Genomic DNA, 8,248 nt, shown 5'->3' on the forward strand with positions numbered 1-8,248 from the left:
GTGCGGGAGTGTTTTTGTTGTAATTTATAGATTGTTCGAATTTGCTTTGTTCAGTCTCTGAATATAGTTTACTTTTAGGAACATCGCTGACCAAGAAAAAGGTATTTTATAACCTTTTATCCACGATAATAGAGTTGTATCACAAGTAATAAGTGAATAACATTCTTTGATAAACTACCAGTGAGCGCGAGGTGGCGCGCGCGGCGCTGGACGCGACTGCCTATAGTAGGCTGTGAGCAAGCTCCTTCATCCTGGATTCCCCTTTTGCCTATGATTAAATTCTTTTTGACCTTCTTTGTCCTTTTCTGATTTTGATGCGAGCTTGTAGTCAACTAATCTCTTACTGAATAGGTACTTGTATACCTATGTTCCTTGAAGTTGTTCTTTTAGATCTTTTAAGGCTATATAGAATAAAGTTGTGTCGTGTGACTGAGTCTTGGTATTGTGTGTCACATTGGAATCCGTATCCATAAGTAATTTTAATAGGTACATATTTCTTGTTTCCGCAGACAAGAACACTGTGAGTGGCCTCTGCTAAACAAGAAGTAGCTGTAGCATTTGGTTTCATTTGAAACCTGCGTCCTATATTAATCCTGTTTGAGATTGCGGTCTTTTCCTCTGGGTTCAAATTGGGTGCATTGATTAGAATACTTAGATAAAAGTTGTAAAGTGTAAGCTTACTGCAAGATCAAACTGTATGTCTTCACCTGGAGTATTAGACTTTGATGGATCTTCTCCCGATACCTGCAGCAGTTCATTGTCTCATCCAGCGACAAGTGGTCGTTAGGGCGGCGGCCGTGCGTTACCTGTTACGCGACGCTTTTGGTTATGTACGCCTTCGTTCGAGGATACATTACAACTGGATTTACACACGTGTAGTTACAATTTCAATCAAATGAAAACTGAGGGTAGTATTAAAGTCTCAAAGCTCAATGTATAATAAAACTTCACTTACAGGTAAGTCATATTGACGATTTTGTGTTGTACTTTGCCAAAACATGGTAGGGAAAATACTCAAAATGCGGTATACCATCAAAAGAAGATTCTTCCTTATCCTTGCATAGGTTCCCTCTTCCGTCCGAGAATGGGCCTCTGAAGTAAGTAGATCGGTTAATCTTTCCAATATGGACCGTCGATATTTGAGGTTTTAGAGGGGCGGGGAGGGGGTTGACGGCTACTTCGGAGCTTTTATATATACTCTAGGAGTAGGGCAGACAAGACCATGTGGATAGTGGGGTGCTCTGATTCGGTTTTGGGTACTTTTTTGATATTAAAAAAGTACAGGATAATACAGAATTAGATAATACAGAAAGTTACAAACAATGAAAAAAATATTTTCAGCTATAAATTTCATTTTAAAATCCACAACAGACCTTATGCAATCCAACTTTTTCAAAATTCCAGTAAGCAATTTTTTTTTTTTTTTTACTAATGATTTATTATTTTATAACCTGACCTGAAATAACATAAATCAAAACTTACTTTAACTCATCCGAGTAAGGATTAAGCCTTCTGCCAGATGACCTAGTAAGTCTGGGCATCGCAGCAAATTCCTCGCCAGGACTAGTCAGCCCACTAGGACCAGCAACCGGTTCGTCAAGGATCGGCGCAGAAGAGGAGGCCGTGACAAGCGGCTAATTTGAGTCCAACACTTGCACTTCACTTAACTCTTCAAACAATGGGCTTCGGAGACGCCATGGTAGTCAAACGTTGTAAGTTTATAGGAGTACGTAAAACGATTTCTACTGCAAGGGTGACAAACGATGACTGGACGCCATTAAACAAAATGAATGGCTTAAAAACAAATTTAGTGATCACCAAAAAGTATCGATACCCGAGTAATATCGATATTTTCAATAACTTTTGTACTATCTACAAAACAAATATGGGCATTTAAACCGATGATCCATATTAGAAAGTTTAATGTCGATACCAGAGTAGTATCGATACTTTGAAAATTTTCGGAACCCTACACTAAGTGATTGACGTTTGACATCAATTATTTGTCAAATATATTTTGTAATTGCGTGTTGTTACTTACCAATTTGTGTGAAAAGTTTTAATAAATGTATCTCATGAACCGTAAGTTTGCGCAACCTAAATCTTTGCAAAACTCTTTCTTTTAGTGAGTACTATCTACAAAAAAATGGGCATTTAAATCGACGGTCCATATTGGAAAGATTATCCAAAACAGCTTCACTATTAACTATGTCTAATGAAAACTTTATTTTTAGTGTTAAAGTTTGGGCTAAATTTTGTTTTCCTAATGGTGATGGGACATCCATTGAATCATTAAAAACAGTGAATGCCCAGCATAGGATACTATGTGAAAATCATTTGAATGAATCTTCATTTACCAGCAGCGATAGGAAAAGACTTAACAAGTTAGATTAAGAGTGAATAGAGGAGGATATAGACCAATTAAAAAACAAACATTGTAGTCCATATAGAGCAAGTTATGACATCCAAGTGAGTATTTACATTCATATTCTACCTAAGTCAAATAGACAAATTTTTATAGTCATGCTTTTTTACATAGAGGTAGGTAGGCAGTACATTTCTGACACACATCTAGGTGATATATGGATGATTAAAAGTTTTCTATTTTCTCCATCCACTTATTGGATTTGTTATCTTTTTCGAATTTTTTATTCAATTATTTTTGTATATTTTCCAGGAACCATCAACTAGCAAAGGTATTTTGTAGGACTTGGACGTGAAAAAGTTCAGTGAACTTACAGCTCAAAAGCAAACGCTGTCTAAGAGATGCAGAAAAAATCTATCTGAAATAGTGAGGCTCTGAAAAAAGTTTCAAGGTGATAAAAACTCCAAAAGATCTATATTAAGTGTACTAACATCAAACGAACCTAGCAATGAAATATTAAAAAGCACATTAAATAATTCATTTTCTTTACTATTACAAAGCCAACTGAAAAACTTTATAAGAAAATTAACTGGAATGAGATGGACACTGGATGATAAAGTGAACGTCTTGAGCATCTATAAGAAATCAAACTTTTGTTTTATATTATTGATTAGGTTATTTTGAAAGAAAATATTTTTTTAACTGGATTATTATACATAATTATAAGTTTATAATAATACAAATAGTTTTAATCCGGTATAAAAAAATTGGTTTCTTTCAATGTGTAAAAGCTATGTTAACCAAAGACAATACTAGGTTATTTTGTCAGCTCTCTCAAGGCATTATTGAACAAAATTCCAATGGTATGTGGAATCAACAGCCCAGTAATACAGACAGTAAAAGAAATCACAAAAGACCAAGATGTCAATGATAATTTATGTAAAATGGCTTTTGATGAAATGTCAATAAGAAAAAATCTGACATATAACGTAAAACTCAATGCTAAGGCCGTACTAGTGTGATAGCAAACCATAGTCGAACTTTCATGGTTATTGGTGTTCGAAAATGCTGGAAACAGCCAATAGCATTTTACTTCTCAGGAGATTGTGACACAGCAGACAAGTCAGCAGCTCTTGTCGAGGAGGTAACCACTTCTTTAGAATATTATACAAAATGTGGTTGAATATTAATTTTTACAAATTTACATTGGCTTGTTTGCTTGAGTGCATGTTTAAAGATTTAATTTTTTTTTAAACGGTATTTCCAATTTACACTAGATATACAAATAAACAGAAAACTAAACATAGGTTGGTATAATAATTTAATTAATTGAACAGCGGAAAGATATTAAAACTTTTTTATGACTTATTTATCCATTGAACCATGACCATCCATTGACTTATTTATCCGCTAGTGGCCTTTGGCAATTATTTCCCTGCATCAAGTAGTTGTTAGTATTGCCTTATTGCCTAATTAAAATAACTAATAATTGATGTACCTCTGCTGTACCATATTTATTTTCTTATTGCCGCTTGACCTGTGATTGGTTAAAATTGTTTTGAGAATAAGATCATAACCTTCCATTGCAGGTACAGTAAAGTGGAGCCACATAGAGGAGTTTTATAATAAAGATCGCGAGAATCCCAACCGTGTTTGCTCCAGCTTTAACCCAGCACCACTTACAACCAGTACAGAATGGCAAACAGAAAATCAAAGAGCGCCTAGCAGATCAAATTTTAAGCCATTCGGTTGCAGTTGGAATATTTGCCAAAGTAAGTTTCAAAATTTTATTGAAAAGTACTTCCGTCCGCGATGGCCTCCTAAACTACTTAACCGATTTTAAATTAAATTGGCACACCGTGAGCGGTCTGGTCCAACTTAAGAGATAGGGTAGCTTAGATCTTTAATTATAGTCGCAATTTTATTTTATTGCAAATTATTTGTCTATAATTAATTGACAGTCACAATTATTCGACTGAATTGAGTAAGTGATCAATAGATGGCACTGCTATGGTAAACCGACAAACGTGTCATATAAGCTACAATTCAATATCATGATTACCACGTGTTATTGAGGCTAAAGTATGAACTTTTTTATTTTTTGGTGTTAGCCAACCACGTGTTACTTAGACCGAAGTGTAAATCAAATTCAAATCTAAAACCACATTCTATGGCAGCTAGTAATTATATAATTTATTTTACCTTCAGATGAATGATGACAAGACGCCCCTGGAACAACTGTCGCTGGACAAGCTTTTCGACTGAACGGAGATTCGACCGACAGGAAAGAGGTATAAACACTTATTGTAATAATACTTGACATCTGTAATTGTGGATGTGATCCAAACCCCACGTCGGTCCAATTAAAAACTAGCTTAGGCAATTAGTAGCAGCGTTTTTAATACGCTGAAATTATTATTCTTCGAAGACACTAAACCTAGCTGCGCAACTGAATATCCCTGTAACAGCCAGATGGAACCTCCAACCTCCCAGGGAATTTAAGTGGCATCGCCGACTCGGCTACGCCTACGTCTGGCTATGCTCTCGGGGTGTAACTCCCATGATTAAGTTAATCGTTATGAAACGAATAACTGTATGTTGAAGAGAGTGCCTGCGTCTGGCTATGCTCTCGGAGTGTAACTCCCATGATTTAGTTAATCGTTATGAAACGAATAACTGTATGTTGAAGAGAGTGCCTGCGTCTGGCTATGCTCTCGGAGTGTAACTCCCATGATTTAGTTAATCGTTATGAAACGAATAACTGTATGTTGAAGAGAGTGCCTGCGTCTGGCTATGCTCTCGGAGTGTAACTCCCATGATTTAGTTAATCGTTATGAAACGAATAACTGTATGTTGAAGAGAGTGCCTGCGTCTGGCTATGCTCTCGGAGTGTAACTCCCATGATTTAGTTAATCGTTATGAAACGAATAACTGTATGTTGAAGAGAGTGCCTGCGTCTGGCTATGCTCTCGGAGTGTAACTCCCATGATTTAGTTAATCGTTATGAAACGAATAACTGTATGTTGAAGAGAGTGCCTGCGTCTGGCTATGCTCTCGGAGTGTAACTCCCATGATTTAGTTAATCGTTATGAAACGAATAACTGTATGTAGAAGAGAGTGCCTGCGTCTGGCTATGCTCTCGGAGTGTAACTCCCATGATTTAGTTAATCGTTATGAAACGAATAACTGTATGTAGAAGAGAGTGCCTGCGTCTGGCTATGCTCTCGGAGTGTAACTCCCATGATTTAGTTAATCGTTATGAAACGAATAACTGTATGTAGAAGAGAGTGCCTGCGTCTGGCTATGCTCTCGGAGTGTAACTCCCATGATTTAGTTAATCGTTATGAAACGAATAACTGTATGTAGAAGAGAGTGCCTGCGTCTGGCTATGCTCTCGGAGTGTAACTCCCATGATTTAGTTAATCGTTATGAAACGAATAACTGTATGTTGAAGAGAGTGCCTGCGTCTGGCTTTGCTCTCGGAGTGTAACTCCCATGATTTAGTTAATCGTTATGAAACGAATAACTGTATGTAGAAGAGAGTGCCTGCGTCTGGCTATGCTCTCGGAGTGTAACTCCCATGATTTAGTTAATCGTTATGAAACGAATAACTGTATGTTGAAGAGAGTGCCTGCGTCTGGCTATGCTCTCGGAGTGTAACTCCCATGATTTAGTTAATCGTTATGAAACGAATAACTGTATGTTGAAGAGAGTGCCTGCGTCTGGCTATGCTCTCGGAGTGTAACTCCCATGATTTAGTTAATCGTTATGAAACGAATAACTGTATGTAGAAGAGAGTGCCTACGTCTGGCTATGTATGCTCTCGGAGTGTAACTACCATGATTTAGTTAATCGTTATGAAACGAATAACTGTATGTTGAAGAGTGCCTGCGTCTGGCTATGCTCTCGGAGTGTAACTCCCATGATTTAGTTAATCGTTATGAAACGAATAACTGTATGTTGAAGAGAGTGCCTGCGTCTGGCTATGCTCTCGGAGTGTAACTCCCATGATTTAGTTAATCGTTATGAAACGAATAACTGTATGTAGAAGAGAGTGCCTGCGTGTGGCTATGCTCTCGGAGTGTAACTCCCATGATTTAGTTAATCGTTATGAAACGAATAACTGTATGTTGAAGAGAGTGCCTGCGTCTGGCTATGCTCTCGGAGTGTAACTCCCATGATTTAGTTAATCGTTATGAAACGAATAACTGTATGTTGAAGAGAGTGCCTGCGTCTGGCTATGCTCTCGGAGTGTAACTCCCATGATTTAGTTAATCGTTATGAAACGAATAACTGTATGTTGACGAGAGTGCCTGCGTCTGGCTATGCTCTCGGAGTGTAACTCCCATGATTTAGTTAATCGTTATGAAACGAATAACTGTATGTAGAAGAGAGTGCCTGCGTCTGGCTATGCTCTCGGAGTGTAACTCCCATGATTTAGTTAATCGTTATGAAACGAATAACTGTATGTTGAAGAGAGTGCCTGCGTCTGGCTATGCTCTCGGAGTGTAACTCCCATGATTTAGTTAATCGTTATGAAACGAATAACTGTATGTTGAAGAGAGTGCCTGCGTCTGGCTATGCTCTCGGAGTGTAACTCCCATGATTTAGTTAATCGTTATGAAACGAATAACTGTATGTAGAAGAGAGTGCCTGCGTCTGGCTATGCTCTCGGAGTGTAACTCCCATGATTTAGTTAATCGTTATGAAACGAATAACTGTATGTTGAAGAGAGTGCCTGCGTCTGGCTATGCTCTCGGAGTGTAACTCCCATGATTTAGTTAATCGTTATGAAACGAATAACTGTATGTTGAAGAGAGTGCCTGCGTCTGGCTATGCTCTCGGAGTGTAACTCCCATGATTTAGTTAATCGTTATGAAACGAATAACTGTATGTTGAAGAGAGTGCCTGCGTCTGGCTATGCTCTCGGAGTGTAACTCCCATGATTTAGTTAATCGTTATGAAACGAATAACTGTATGTAGAAGAGAGTGCCTGCGTCTGGCTATGCTCTCGGAGTGTAACTCCCATGATTTAGTTAATCGTTATGAAACGAATAACTGTATGTAGAAGAGAGTGCCTGCGTCTGGCTATGCTCTCGGAGTGTAACTCCCATGATTTAGTTAATCGTTATGAAACGAATAACTGTATGTAGAAGAGAGTGCCTACGTCTGGCTATGTATGCTCTCGGAGTGTAACTCCCATGATTTAGTTAATCGTTATGAAACGAATAACTGTATGTTGAAGAGAGTGCCTGCGTCTGGCTATGCTCTCGGAGTGTAACTCCCATGATTTAGTTAATCGTTATGAAACGAATAACTGTATGTAGAAGAGAGTGCCTACGTCTGGCTATGTATGCTCTCGGAGTGTAACTCCCATGATTTAGTTAATCGTTATGAAACGAATAACTGTATGTTGAAGAGAGTGCCTGCGTCTGGCTATGCTCTCGGAGTGTAACTCCCATGATTTAGTTAATCGTTATGAAACGAATAACTGTATGTAGAAGAGAGTGCCTACGTCTGGCTATGTATGCTCTCGGAGTGTAACTCCCATGATTTAGTTAATCGTTATGAAACGAATAACTGTATGTAGAAGAGAGTGCCTACGTCTGGCTATGTATGCTCTCGGAGTGTAACTCCCATGATTTAGTTAATCGTTATGAAACGAATAACTGTATGTTGAAGAGAGTGCCTGCGTCTGGCTATGCTCTCGGAGTGTAACTCCCATGATTTAGTTAATCGTTATGAAACGAATAACTGTATGTTGAAGAGAGTGCCTGCGTCTGGCTATGCTCTCGGAGTGTAACTCCCATGATTTAGTTAATCGTTATGAAACGAATAACTGTATGTAGAAGAGAGTGCCTGCGTCTGGCTATGCTCTCGGAG

At 38.2% G+C, this 8,248-nt stretch overlaps 2 long non-coding RNA genes across 5 annotated transcripts; one reads left to right on the plus strand and one right to left on the minus strand.

Moving 5' to 3' along the window:
• Positions 1–9: 9 nt before the first annotated feature.
• Positions 10–1,846, minus strand: LOC123719696. The gene is made up of 3 exons (XR_006755763.1): positions 1,483–1,846; positions 956–1,092; positions 10–806 (listed from the first exon to the last, which is right to left on the minus strand). It is a non-coding gene; the product is annotated as an uncharacterized LOC123719696 (long non-coding RNA).
• Positions 1,847–1,998: 152 nt separating this feature from the next.
• LOC123719695 lies at positions 1,999–4,655 on the plus strand. Of its 4 annotated transcripts, none has more exons than XR_006755759.1 (6): positions 1,999–2,082; positions 2,235–2,469; positions 2,678–2,816; positions 3,182–3,509; positions 3,955–4,137; positions 4,574–4,655. It is a non-coding gene; the product is annotated as an uncharacterized LOC123719695 (long non-coding RNA). The 4 variants fall into 4 exon arrangements; XR_006755761.1 differs by having other exon boundaries at positions 3,195–3,509; XR_006755762.1 differs by having other exon boundaries at positions 3,466–3,509.
• Positions 4,656–8,248: the final 3,593 nt, after the last annotated feature.

This window comes from Pieris brassicae, unplaced genomic scaffold (assembly GCF_905147105.1).
Source record: "Pieris brassicae unplaced genomic scaffold, ilPieBrab1.1, whole genome shotgun sequence".
Classification (NCBI taxonomy): domain Eukaryota; kingdom Metazoa; phylum Arthropoda; class Insecta; order Lepidoptera; family Pieridae; genus Pieris; species Pieris brassicae.